We start from the raw sequence: 16,012 nt of genomic DNA, 5'->3' as shown, positions 1-16,012 counted from the left end.
GTCATGTTTACGTCAGCACTGTTGACATTTGAATGAAATTTAAATGTTGTCATGCTTCCTCTTCGCTTTGCGCTTCCTCTCACACTTATTATTTCGCTTGTTCTCAAGCAAGTTTTGCTTTTTTTTTCTTTACTTAGTGTTATAGTTTATCAAATATGTTCATTCCAATTAAGTATTTTTGTATTTCGATCGCTTGAATTTAAAATCGAGGGGATAATGAAGAACTTAATCCGTTATTTGTTTTATTGGTTGACCACAGCGAAGGGTAAAATGTAGTTAACGGATAGTTAACGAAATATAAATATTAAACTGACAATTATGCAAAAACCGCAAAATTCCACGAATTTCATATTATTTAAGCTGTCTTTATCATTTTAACATATTTTAAATGAATTTAGAAAATAATTCTTCAATGAAATTGAAAAACAAACTATTTTTTCGGTCAACAACGTCTGTGAGACAGTCCAAAATGTTTGTAATCTTTTTCTGTCGTCATTATCAATCGGAGCTGATAAATTATTCCCGAAACACCGAATATATAATATCCTTCTCAGATACATTTCTTATGGCGCCTTCATACATATATTACTTGTATCGCAGCTACGAGCATATAGTATATGCTATAGTAATCCGATATGAGTAATATGTTCGGAAATTATAGCATTGCCTGTCAAATTATAGTAATTTATGCCATGTTTCGTTATATCTTGTCAAAAAAAATTTTTTTTAAAACAACAACTTAATTTTGATCGGTCAGTTTGTATGGTAGCTATATGCTATAGTGGTCCGATATCGACGGTTCCGACAAATAAGCAGCTGCTTGAGGAGAAAAGGACGTGTGCAAAACTTCACATCAATACCTCGAAAACTCAGGGACTAATTTTACCGATTACATACGCTGTATCGTTCCGCTGATAATTTTTATACTTAATAGAGTATCTGAAGTTTCCTTCTGGGTGTTGCAAGCTACTTGGCAATTTTATTATACCCTGTTGAGGGTATAAAAAATATAATATCGTACTTAATGACATTATTTTTGAAAAAATATATTGTATATTTCTGGTGATTTTGTTCTAAGCTACAGAATGACATACTAAAAATTAATCACAAATGCCCATTTTGTTACTAAAAAATTCAAGGAAAGACTATATGCGAAGTCGATACAATATGTGCTTATCTCACAAAAAAACGAAGATTTTAGAAAAACTGCAATTTGTTTCTCAACATAGTCTTCTTTTAGCTCGCTGCACAGATGTTCCATGTTCTCTAAGACGTCTTCTTTCCGCTGTAGGCCTAAAATTCAACACTCTAAACCAGAAAAGAAACTCTATGACCGTTCTGTTCTTGACAGGTAGTAGACTACAAATCACATCTTGGTGAAATAATTGTAATAATTTGCTTTCCGGCCGTTAGGATAATCTTCGCTTTCGCTTTTGGATAAAATGAAAACAATTGAGCCTTAATTTCAAGATTATATCACTAAACCCATGCTTCGTTTTCTGTTATAACACGTTTCAGTAATTCTACATCGCCGTTGACATGCATGACATTGAGATGATGCTCATATCCACGTACACAACGCTGAAATCATTTCTATTTGCGAGATCTTTTGAAATGCTTACTGTCTAAATAATATCTTGCACATTTAATCGGCAGTCTGTCAATACAACAACGTAGGTTTTTGCCAATTATATTTCCTTGTAGCCATTTTCGGGCGACTAGGCGTGGCACAACAAAAACCGAGCTGAGACCTTACTGAAATTTGAAAAACCAATTGTTGGTCGCAATCGAGGTAGAAGAGGCACCGTACATAGAATCCAAGTCTTCACTGGTTTCACTTCGCGATTTCTAATATTTATTAAGCAAGCAATGCATAATAAAAAATTTAATAAATTGATGGAAGCGAAAAAGTCATCAGTGAGAAGAATTAAAAAGAGGCGTTTACTAAGTTAATATCAAAAATAGCTTTACAGTGGTTTTACCCAGAAACTGCTGCTAAACATTTGCCTAATCAATGTGCATATTTTGCAAAAATTATACAAAAATTATACAAAAAAGAGGGTCAATCAACTTTTTTGTGTGCCAACGCCATTTTTAAAAACCAATTCACACACAAATTTCGCGAAGTTGACAATTGAAGAGCACCACTACCAATCAGTAAATAGGGCCGACAAGCGTTGGCTGTTGACAAAGCAACAATGTGAATATGTAATATAGTAACTGTGTATATTTGCAAATATATTTAGCTATGTGAATGCGTTCATTTATGTATATAAGCGACATATTTGTCAACCTTTTTGGCATCAATTCCGATAGAGGATCAGTTTGGTGACGCCAATTTGCCTTTCCATTTAACGAATAATTTTCGCATATCAACATCTGCATTTGTTATACATAAATTAATATATGTATTTGTTTTGTTGAATTTATACTTCTATTTAAATGCTTAAATCACTACATCAGCGTGCAAAAATAACTCAAAGCAACGCTTTTCATACAATCAAGCGAAATGGTATGGGCAAAACAAGTAACGGTGAGTTGATTCTTTCTTTGGGCCACAGCTCATTTGAATTCTTAATTAGCGCGGGCGCTTGTACAAAAACTAATGAGTTAATGACTTCGTGTAGCTTTTTGATACTTAAATGTTTAAGATCGTTTCTCAGCAGGTAGTGTTGATTTTTTATAACTGTTGTACTATATACAAGTATATAAATTGATATATTTCGACATAATGTTTATCATATGTGTAGATTATTGCATTAACGCTTATTTTGACATATTTGATTTATAATTTTTGAGCACTTTCAATTCATTTCAATAAAATTACTTTGATTTCAGAGACAATTAGTTAGAATGTAAAATATGTAGAGAGTATTAATTAGAAAATGACATTAATTAAGACAAATTAATTAACTGCAGTTAAAATATTGATTCCAGTAAATTCAAATTCTGAAAATTCGGATATTTGCACCATAATTCACCATAACAATAATTATATAACCATTTGTTACAATTATTGGATCTTATCCCTAATATTGAAACATACGTTCTATAATAAAAGTAATATCTATATCAGTAATAACCCAAAATAATTCTCAGGTCCTATCTATAATTTTATAGTTTGTGTTCGATTAAAATAACCGTATGGACTACTACGGATGAGATTGCGAATGGAAATGAAACGTTGAAATTAGCGTCACTAATGATGTCGTCACAGCGGCATAAATTTGCGCAACAAATTCAACTCAGATCGTCACATTTATCATTCTTATATACACTCTATAGGGTCTCGACGTTTCCTACTGGGGCTATAAACTTAATAATAACATAATTATTCTATGGTGAGTTCTGAACAGTTCCAATATAAAAACTATTTCAAAAAAGAGTTTATTATTTCTTTATCATACAATAAAATGCTTAGCAAATAAACGTAGATTTTAATAAATAACAAATGATTATAAACCAGTTGGCCCGTTTTATAATGCTCACCGCGTCGTATGAGTAACATATTAAATGAAATTCAAAATAAAATGAATGTCCAAGGGAAATAACAGAAGCCTTTAAAAATGATAAAAATTGAATGTAATTCACAGCAGATGGAAACTCATAGCAAACGAAAAATAAAATAGCAAAATTGAAAGTGAAAATTTTATACGGGCCATCTGGTGTCGGTAACAGGAAAAGGAGGCCGTGGTTAAATCTTTAAGCGATAAAACACGGTTTAACTCGATTTCCGGCCCAATGGAAAAAAGTTGTATGCCCAAGTCATAGGTAATGGAAATATTGTCATCCTTCTTACATAACCTCAAAATTTATGTCACAAATGCAAATATCCAAGTTTTTCGGTTATTTATTATTATCTTGTACAAAAAAAAATTTCTTCCTAAAATTTGATGTAAACTTACCTTCTTATTTCACAAACACACTGTATTTTTTTTTTTAATTTCAATAAAAAGTTCTTACGTTAATATATAAATTTGTTAAAAAGTCAGTTGGTTTAATGTTTGTTCAAATCTCTACCTCTGCTGGTATAAAACATTACTACGATACATTTTCTCTGAAATTGCAAAAAAACACCCCAGGCATCAGTGAATTCTTCGTCAAATGCTTTATTGTTCAAACTGCATATAATATATTTGTTCGAGCTCTTAAAAACCATTTCAAGAGGTATCAAAGATTCTACACTGAACATTGCTTGGCATCACACAATTAAATCAAGTGACCACTTTAATCAAGAAACTTAACAGATGAAATTGGCATGGAGCGGAAAATGTAACATCTACTTATTAAAGCAAAGCAACAAAGTCGGCAATGAGACTATTGTTGGCAATTTACTTCGAAACTAACTGCCACCATTACATTTAGCAAAATGTGTACAGGTCTCGCTCACAATTCTAGATATTAAACTATAAATAAATAAAATATTCAAATACTAGTATTAATCTTGAAATTGAAAATAAATATAGTTAATTTATCAACAAGACTTTTATTGGCTTATAACGCTTTACACATGCAACACACATCTCTCGAAAGCACAAAAATTCGCAAAGAATTCTGCTAATGCAGTTTCAAAATGCTTTCGCTATAGTATTGGAAAATTAAATGCGCACGCTGAATAAAACCAATTCAATTATATTTGGGCATATCGACGAATTGTGGGGTTCATGAAGGTTTGCGACACTACGCCATGAACCTTTTGTAAGTTGTGTGACCCCAACCAAGCGTCTCATCACTCAACAAGCACAAATAGTCGGATAGCACAGCAAACACACACACGAAGTCATTTTAAATGCAATGAAGGTGCTAAATGTGTTGTATCCTAGAATTTATTGTCAACAACTATTCGTTTTTGTGTTTAGTAGTCATGATTGCAATGAACAGTGTGGCAAATGGTAGAAAATAGTATGCAATTTCAAAATATGTATTTTAATTTATATATATATAATTTATATTTATATTTTATATTATTTTACTATTATGTCATAACTAAAAATATTGAAAATTTGGATAATATTTATATAGAATATACCCATATGATTAAAAATAAATTTTCATTCACTCAAGTTATTTCTTCTTTTTTGCGGGCAGAGTAGTAGTTGGAAACGCATTTATTTATATTAAAAATGCATATTTATATTGTGTATAGTTTTAATTATTAAATCAATTTATAAATGAAAAAATTACCTCCTTAAACCTTGCTTGTTTATATTTCTGTTGTTTATTATTCTCTGGTCCTCATCAGAATAAACAAGCAATTTGTCTAATTATTGTCTTCTTCGGCCATTTCAATCAATTTTTGGCAAAATTCCAGGCGAATAGGCAAATCTAAAGGGTTTAGCCGGCTTCCTATTTGAACTTTGTAAGGAAACAGGTTTAGGTCATCATGAACTATCCGTCCGCTAACTATGAGCCGCTCTCCTACCTCCAAACTCTTAAGGCATTAGAGGGAGACTGATATATGAATAAATGACAATTTTTTATATATTATAAAAGTAGAAACATAGCAAAAACAAATAAGAAATTAACAAAAAAAAAAATTATTATTTTAAAAGTAATGACTGTTTGTGTTGATCCAGTTCCGATACCAGCTACTTGCGGGGACCAACATTAATCCTTGGAGATGCATCTACCGGACGAAAAAATTATTTGTACTAATACATAATGTAAACGAAGTTTTATTTTTTTTTTAACGAAATGGCGGTCTCAGGGAAAATTGTTCAAAATTTTTCAAAAAACGAAAAAAGGATTTTTATAACAAATCGAAATTAAAAAACCATCGATTAGCTCAACTCAACTGCATGGTTTTTGAGCTAAGGTGTTTACCAGTTCAAAAAATACAATTTTGATAAAAACGCATTTGAAGATTTGTCGAATTTATTTTAAACTTTTAAAGAATATATCTAAAATACTGCACTTTAAGAAAATGGAAAAAATTATCGCTTTTTTGAGTATTCTTACTAACCCTAACTCCTTAATTGGGACCTGTGCTGTCAACAATTCGACCGTCTGCAAAAGCAAATGCCCAGAAATAGTCAGCTTTGGCCAATAGTATGGTAACTCGACAGAATAGAACATAGGTCACGGTGCATACCTCTATTCAATCTATCAACTCGACAGAAATTTTGCGAGCTTGTTTGATAGGTTCTTTGGTATCCACCTTCTAGTCCGGACCTAGCACCAAGTAATCACTACTTGTTCCTATTTACTAGACTTATTAATTTATGGGCATAATCGGACTAATTCCTAACTCTTCAATTCTATTTCTAACAATTAATTTAAATTTTGAATTTATTTTAGTTTCTTCAAAAAAAAAAAAAAACAAATTGTAATAATTAGTATATTTAAAAGTGTTTCATTTCTGAATCAAATTCAATTACTGCAATCACTTTTTCTAATATTTTCCAATACCTTTTATGGCATCAATTTAATTCGCTTGAGAGTAAAAGTCAATCTTATTCGCCGATTACATCGTTTAAATATCAGGAACATTGATGCATTTTCCAAACATGGAAACCCACTGTGCAACGTTGGCGGTGCTGCTGCCACATCGACGGCCCGGTGCTGCCTGCTGCGAAAATAATCGCAAATAAATTGAAACGCTCGCGAAAATTTCACCATACAAACGCAAATGCAACGCAGCCACACATGCAGCACAGGCGTGTAATGTAAATTTATTAACTGTCCCAATGCGGCAACGCTAACAGCTGCCCTTTGCTGCCCCACGTTGGTGCACACCATAACACACACGCGCCTGTTGCAAGCAAAAGCGCATACAAAGCCCAACAGCACTACGAATCGAAGCCACTGGCGGCGCTCTAAGCGATTGCCGCTGGTTATGGCTTTTTCGGCTGGCTAAAACTAATGCGTGTCTGTATGCGTGCAGCCGCATTGCAATGCGTGAGTGCGTTCGTATGTGGCGCGCAATTCGTGAATTATTTCGCCCGCTCCATAAATCTGCACGCCTAACGAGGCAATGATTTAATTTATTACAAAGTATCAATAAATTAAATTTTCCTTTGCGCACAAAATGAAAATGTGGCACGAAAACTGGCACAGCGAGCAGCATAGCAAAAGCAACAACAACAGCAAAAAAAGCGCACTGCTAAAGTATTGCAAAGTAATGCCAAGTGGCAAGAGAGATCTACGCATACATACCAACAAAAATGCCAAGTGAAATGAAGCGAAGTGATGTTAAATGCCGCAGCCGCAACGCTTAGTGCCACGCAGCCACGCATGTTACATGTTGCATGTGCATAATAATCGTTGTAGCATGCAAAATGCGTGCAATTTAGCTAATGCAAATGCAGTCAGCTAGCGGCGAATGGTACGAACTCAAGGCGGCGTTTGTTTTGGTGGGCGGTTCAGAATGCGTACACGAACGTTTGATGGCATGTTGCAAGCCATCCCCACCGTTCCTCAACCTGGCTGCATCTTTGGTGCAACTAATGTAAATGCACATGCAAATACCGGGCAATGCCACCTGCCACACATGCATTTTGTTTGTTCAAAGCGTGTAAAGCGCGTTTTTGTCGATACACCGTCAAGCGTTTTTCTCCGTTTTTCATATTTCACGCTGTCCAAATATGCGTTTTGCGTGCTGATGTGGCAAATTTGCCAAACCAACAAACAAATCATTTGCGTTTATTCACATTGCAAATTCACATGAAATTAGTGTAGCTTAGCGCAGCACGAAAAAATCGCGCGCTTCCCACACGAAAACATAAATCAAAATGCGCTGTCGTTGCAACCAAATCCAATTCGACCAATTCGTGCAAGTTTAAACTACGACGCCGCCGCCGACGCCACAGTTCTCAAATCAAAGTGGAACAGCGTGTTTGCGGCTCTGGTCTACACGTGTTACATGTGTCTCATATGTTAATCTATGCTCACTAATATTTATGCATGTATGTTTCTGTGTTTGTATGTAAAGTAGTTGGTCGCAAATTGAATTATGTTTTCATCACCTGCATTTGTTGCATTTAGCAAAGTGCAAACTTGCTTTGTCGTATTAATTTCATGTGAACGATTGCCAGCCGAGTTATTTATTTGAGGGGTTGTCAATTTAGACTCTAGTTAAAACACCGTTAATAATAATTTATTTGCAACACATATGCTAGTGTTTCAAATAAATGCTGGTGTTTTAAATGTGGCTCAAATTCACTTAATTTCCATCCAAGCAGGAGGTTTAGAACTCGTGTTTAAATGTTTAATAAAAATAGATTTCAAGGAATCTCTCCTTGAATGAAATTCTTCTTATTTTTACGATCAGCTCGTCACGAGTCGATTTAGCCATGTCCGTCTGGCTGTATATACGTCATTTTATTGGCAAGAATTTTAGCACCGATTATTTTCTAAAGCAACGATAAAACATTTGAAGAAATAGTCTAGATCTGATCACTAGTTTATATAGCTGTCACTCAAGCTAAACGATCAAAATCAAGTTGTTGTATGAAAACTTCATTATATGTGAAGGGTATTCTATCTTCTTGTTTCATGGATGTCGAGCGAAAAAATTAACTATCTCTTCTGGTCACTTTGGGTTTGCCTAATAGTCGCTAAAACTTTTTCACAAATATAATATTTGCGAAAATATATATTTATATGGAGATATGGTTCATAAATATCAATTATACTTGTATGGAACGGTCCTGCCTGACTACGCTACAACTATATTCTATCAGCGCTAATGGCGTCTAATTAGTTCCCAATTATACCATATAAAGTTCACAAAATTAAAAGTACAGTAAACAAAAACTTAATGGGCAGATGATGAAATACAAACGTTTTTGTACAAGCCTTTCAGAAGACAGTAAATTAAAGGTTACATAAGAATTCCCTCTTAACTCTTCTGTCTAAACTGATTTAATAGTTACCGATAAATGTTTCTTTAATTTCATCATGCAAACTTTCTTGCCTAACCTTATCTAATCGGAGTGCTCAGCCTTAATACCTTTAAGTAGAGTGGGACGTAACATACTGAAATTACCAATGCTCGCTGAGCTCACGAGAGAATTGCTGTATAATAATAACAGGACAACACACTGTTAGTTCAATTATAATAGAAAAATAGTACTATGTTTAGTGAGCTCATGAGTTTTACATTTCCTAGCAATTCATTTTATGCACAAAGATACATTATTATAAGGAAAACACGTTCTTTCAATTTCATTTCAATAAGAGCTGGGGTCCATATTTATGGTACCTGGGGGCTTAAACAGTTTTGGTTCGAGTTGGATAATGTTTGGTTATTAGATGGCACCCTTCAAAGTCAGTCATTGCTGCCTAAATTGTATACTGGTAATTGAAAGAATCGTTTGGGAGATATGTGCATTAAACCTCTTATAGCCCACTACAGGTGCCCTTGACTACTGCAATTCACAGTTCCATATCTTAATGACCACTGGCAGTAGTCGGATTATTCTAACGATATCTCAATTTTTACTCAGAACAACCGTTAGGTGAACAAAACTATTATACTCGGTAGCACCATGTTGCAAGAGTATAAAACTTCACTACAATATACAATTTAATAAAATTTCAATCTCAACAAACTAAATTTTTTTTTCGAAGTGACTTAAATAATTTTAAATCAAATAATTAGACCCCACGTGCCGATATTTAACCTGAATCGCCCAATTGACTTCAATAATTTGAAGCTTTTAACCCGGTCAGATATATTCATGCACATGTAATAAAAACTCCTACGTAAATAAATACGAGTACACTTGTCAGTGTTAGAACATATGTACATATCTAAGTATATATTCATAACAACAATGCTATCCGTCCATTTAAAGCCCCACATACAATAAATCTACACCCACGCGCATGTGCACTTGCAGCCGACAGCCCCAACAGCGCTTGTCAACAAATTGACATGTCAAAACCGACAGCTCAAGTCTCCAAATGCTTGCATACAGATGTGATTTCCAAATAGCGATTTCAAAGTCGAAGCAAACCATTACAATATTAATTGCTAATATACAGTAATGATGATGACCGTAATAAATATATTTTCGAGAAATGTCAATGGAAGCATTTGAGTAGAGGACGTCTACAACATAAGCTGAATTTTAAGAAAGAAATAAAAGCATTTTTACATGTGCTTCGACCAAGTTAGCTAAGATTATGGCTACGAATAAATAAATCCAACTTTTAAATCTCAACACAAGCATAGGATTTGTAATATAAAGAATTTTATTCTAATAGTCTTCTGAGTGTGTTTTTAACCCTTAGTTGTCACCAAGCCACTTAACGGCAACACAGGGTAACTCATAAGTTCACCAGATCTTGAAGGCTTTTTAAGGCTTCATTAGTTTTGTAATAAAGCAAATTATAATACCCACTATTATTCCATGGATTTTACGAATTTGCAATTTGTAATCGGTTGTTGAAATGATCTTTAAAAACATTTTCGACTGTAATTTATACGTTTATAAGTTCCCAGTTAGTCTTTTAATTCCACCACTGTTCAATGCTGCATTTTTAATTTAACTAGACATTTACTAATGAAAAAAAATATATTTTCGATTTATTCCACTAAAATCGTGGCGCCCGCATTATTTGTCAGCATCCGTCGTTCCGCTCAACAACTCAATCATTTCAGCCCTCGTCTACAAAAGAAAAACGTACGAAGCTGATGCCTGTAAAAATGGGTGTTAATGCATAAGTCAGTAAGGCACGATGCTAAGTGCATCTGCATTATACCATCATTTAAAAATAATCATTAGTAACAACAAATGTTGGCATTCCATTGTATCGAATCATCGTTTTAGGGTGCCGTCGTCTTCTCTAGTTGACTTAATGATGTGATCTTCCTGCGCATGTGCATGTTTGGAGGCAATTCGGCATTTTGTGACAGCTCATCGAATTAATCAAATGATCAAAACTGATCGTACACACATATATAATATAAACACATGTGTGGACGTTTGTGAATCACTACGAAGTATAATTACAAAGATTGTGTCCAAAAATGGTGTTTAGTTCTGTGCGGAATACATATCGGGCATTTTTTTGTTCAGCGATGAAGCACACTTCTGGTTGAATGGTGATCGGCATAGAGCCATGATTACTAACTTTTTCATTCCTGAATTGAACAACCATGATGTCCAGGAGCTGTGGTTCCAACAAGACGGCGCAACATGTCACACAGCTCGTGCCACAAACGATTTATTGAAAGGCACGTTCGGTGACTGCCTAATTTCACGTTTTGGACCTGTGAATTGGCCTCCAAGATCTTGTGATTTAACACCGCTGGACTACTTTCTGTGGGGTTATGTAAAGTCATTGGTCTATGCGCATAAGCCACAAACGCTAAACCATTTGGAAGACAAATTCGCCGTGTTATTGCCAGAAATCATATCTAAAATATAATGAAACAAGATTATCTTTCGGTTAAATAAAATTCATGTCAAACGAATAATCCATCGTTTTTTTAATGCAATTTAAAGTTTTATACCTCTAAAAAACACCCTTTATATCTCATCATCAAACAATATAACTATTAGAAATCCCTCCTAGAAATGGAAGATGATTGAAGCACCATCAGTACCACAAAAAGAGATTCGAAGATCAATTTTTAATAGATTTCTGCAAACACAAAGAGCCGAAGGTAACGCCAATGCTCTGCTTCAAAATTGCTTATATTTTTAGCCCAACACTTTGAAAACTAAAATTGAAACAAGAAAAACGTTAACTTCGGTTGCACCGAAGCTACATATAACACCCTTCAAAAATCCAAAATATTTCTTGCACGAACTTGATTTTGATCGGCTAATTTAAATGGCAGTTACATGCTATAATGGTTCGATATCGGCGGTACGATAAGCAACTTTTTGGGGAGAAAATGAACTTCAGATCGATATTAAGGACTAAGTCGGAGACGAATATTGCGAAATCGACTCAGCTCGTCATGCTGATCATTTATATACAATATATATATTTTCAGAGTCTTCGACGTTTTCTTCTGAGTGTTACAAAGTTTGTGGTAAACTTCCTTATATAATACTCATCAAAGCATCAAGTAATCATTTGAATAACGAAAATAAACATTAACTCTTCACTAATTTTCACTGACATATTGCGCAATCAAACTAACAAGTTGTGATTTTCAATTAATCAATAGCGAAAACTACTCATTTATCAAATTTCCACACACCAGCAACTCAATATCCAGAATCGTAACTCAGTTAGATAGTCGATAAAAACATCATTAGTCTTAAACCAAGATATCAAGAACAAATTAGCATTTCCAACAGAACGTTGGAAAATGCTTTAAAGAATAATTTTAAAAAAGTAAAATTTTCTCACCGAACAATTTGACCAAAACGCTCGCAAAGTATGCATCGAAAATTGTTATGGTTTAGCAGTTATGCTCAAGTGTGCATAGAAATCGCGTGAAAAAATGTTAAAAATTTAATAAAAAATAAAAAATCGACCGCTTGCTCAGACCAAACTAAAGTAATGGGAGTGAAATGCCCTGCAGCTTTTTTAATTAACCAACCACTACAAGCTACAACGCTGGCGACCAGGTAGCGATTACGCTGCCAATGGCACTACAAGCTGTTGTAGCGTATAAGCTGAAAACATTTTGTGGCGTCATTAATGGCTGTGAGCGTAAAGCGTAAAACGCGTGCGCAAATGCCAGAGTCAAAGTGGCGCCATGCAAGCAGCCCCCCCGGCAATGGCAGCAGCTGCAAGTCGGCAGGTCAGCGAGGCGGCGAGTTGACGCCTGCTTTGTTGGCTTTGTGGTGAATTATGAACAGTTGAAATGTGTACATGTACATATGTATGTATGTTTGCGCAACTGTGCGCCTATCAAAAGAACACCGCCTTATTAAGCGTAATCATAAGATGTATATATGTATATGTGTGTATAAAATACCTGATTACAAACTTTTTACTTGTCTATAAGAAACACTTTTGAGCAAAACAGCAAACCAACGCGATTCGAAGATAATAAATCACCCGCTTGAGTAGCCTGAAATTCGATCAGAAATCATCGGCATAAAACACGGAATGAAACATGCATTGAAAATTAAATAATAAACATGGAAGCTGACGAGAAGCGTAAGCGTTCAAGTTAACAATCGCTTTCTAACGCCATTAAAATTATGACAGCCAACAATGTTAAGACAAATAGCTACGCAGATTAAGATATGTGTATTTATGCCTCAACAAATAATGTTGTTGTAAAGCTTCTGTTAGTAGCGAAAACTATTAGCTATGTATATTATACTCTTAGGTTAGCGGGTATTTTTCAGTTTTAATTACTTCCAGTACTATCGAAAATCTTAACAATTTTAGAGACATACAGTTCATACCGAAGCTATAATACCCTTCACAAATACAAAACATTCCTTATCAAAACTTGATTTCGATCGGTTAATTTGTAGGCAGCTTTATGCTAAAGTAATCCGATCTAAACAATAATTGATTAAAAAAGATAATTGATCAAAATATAAGATATGCAATAATCATAAATAAAGAACACATTCAATATTTTCATGAATAAATTCGTAATCTGGACACTTGAAAGCATCAAAATTTGCTGAGATAGCCAAGGCAACAAACAAAAATATATATATATATTTTTTTGTAAAGCAGTGTAATGGACCAAATTATGGCTTAAGTGAGATCGCTTGCCGCAAAGAATGCATCGAGTGCATCAGTCGTTGTTTCGAGCCCCTCGAGGGGGAGCTCTAACACCCAACCAAGCGAACTTACAAATATGGACTGTGTTAATACCATGTACATACTCGTACATACTTAGTTGAGAAGTTTCACTTCAACGCTTTGGAAACAGAAAAATTATAGAGTATAGTGTCTTTAATGAAAATGATAGAACTTTGCAATATTGCAAATGCTTCGTGGTAGGTTTTGTAAAAATCATCACCATCAGTTATGTGGTTTAATTGTTTGAGGGCATTTTTCACAATTACTTTATATAATGCTAATCTACTTTTTTAACATAGAAAATTTGCTAAATGTAATTTATTTTGTTATACTCTAATGTTAGCAGATATTACGAGTATTTAAAAGTAATATATAATATAAAATTGATTATACTTTAAGTTACAGACAAAATTATATTCAGATATTACATATATATAATACATAGTTACAAGAAACATGTGTACTACCTTTTTTATGTATTTACAAGTTGGATTCACTTGTTTGTTTGAGCCTCGAATACAAAATTAATATATACAGATTTCACTATATTCTATTTTAATCTGGCGAACTTAGCTTTAATCTTTTAATCTAAAAAAATAAATTTTACATTTTTCAGAAAACATGATATTTCTTCATCGTTTAACGTCCCAGGTTTCCGACGCATTTTTTTTGCTGATCGGCGCCCATTAAATCCAACCTCCTTAAGGCGTCTTTATATAGTGCGATTACTGCCGATAATTTCGATTCCTTTCTTTTCGACAAATTTATATGGTAAATAGTATATATCGCTAGTCTTCTTCTTCATACAATCTCCAATAAAAGATTCACTAAAATCAATTTTAACGCTTATTTCATGAAGGCTTAATTTCTCCGGCCGTAAAGCCAATACAATATAGCACCTTTAACTGTTTCTATCATTTTTGACCTGTTTCACTTGACAGTGTTTCTACTGGTCAATAACATTTGTGGATAATAAAACCTAAAGGAAAATATAACACTCAGTGCATAAGGACAAATAATGTTCAAGCTTTTTTAAAATTCTATCGCGCTGATTCGTAGTTCGTATATGAATATAAATAAATATCCAAATTATTTGGTACGTTTATGTGCATATATGAGAGAAACCCGTTATAGTCTAAATATGGTCTCAACTTTATGGTGTTACAGAAAATTTCAGTTAAGTTCTTTAAGCACATTATTAAGAGGCTACATTCTTTTTCCAGAATAGACAAGTTTAGAAAAGATGAAATTCGGAAAGAGACTTCTGTGAAATGGAGTACTCCTGTAACAACAATTATTGCAATATTTGTATCTTACAATAACACTTGGCTACTAGCCACTTTAAAAATGCATGAATTTTAAATATTCGTAACCCAAAATTAACGCCTACCCGCAATAATAAATTGAATTGTTATGACTCTATGAAAATGACAGGGTCGTACGCATCTTTCATAAAAATTCGTAATAAAAATGAAAAATTACATTCGATTCTAGCATGATATGCAGTTTTTATTTTACTGCGAGTGGCAAGTGGCACGCTGCACTTAATGTGCCGGCAGCGGACAGCTGATCTTGTCGCCACATTTACAACACTCATTCGCCAGTTCACATCCCTACAAAGGCCTACTGGCAGCCTAAATGCATGTATCATCGGATCCGGTCACCTAACCGCGTCATCATCGTCAACGCCATGTTCATGTGCATGTTCATGTTCGTGTCTTAACAGCCACAATTGTGCGATTGTTTTGATCAGTGCCTGTTGCACTTAATGCGCATTAAATTATGTTGCACTATTGTTTCGCACAATTGATGGATGATGACTTGCAGGCGACAAAATGGAGAGCAAAAGGATCGTATCCCTGCTGGAGCGCCATGCGCGGCTAAAAGTGAAAAGCATACATTTATATGTAGATATGTGTACAATGTATGACATTGCACAGTTTGTATAATTGATGTATTCATATTGAGGCGCTGCGCGCACGCGCGAAAGGTGCATTCAAAAACTTTCGTACGAAATACATTTCAGTTACAACAAAGCGGTTTCTTGTGTTTCCAATAGTTTGTGGTTATTTCGTGCGAATATAAATTAAAATAATAAATAAATAATTTAAAAGCGGAAATATTTATTTTATTGCACTTTTATCAGCGTCTTCCGCAGCGCAGCGATCGCCGGCCAACAGGTGCTGCATTACTTTTGGGGCGCTTACGTAAGCTGTTTAAAGATCTGCGGTGCATCTTATGAATGTTGATGCGAATAAGAATTGCAATTTATACTATATAGCATATATATATATATATATGTATAATTATATACATATCTCCCACATACCTTCAA

This window comes from Bactrocera oleae, chromosome 2, assembly GCF_042242935.1.
Source record: "Bactrocera oleae isolate idBacOlea1 chromosome 2, idBacOlea1, whole genome shotgun sequence".
Taxonomy (NCBI): Eukaryota; Metazoa; Arthropoda; class Insecta; order Diptera; family Tephritidae; genus Bactrocera; species Bactrocera oleae.
Note: the sequence above shows the minus strand (reverse complement) of the source record.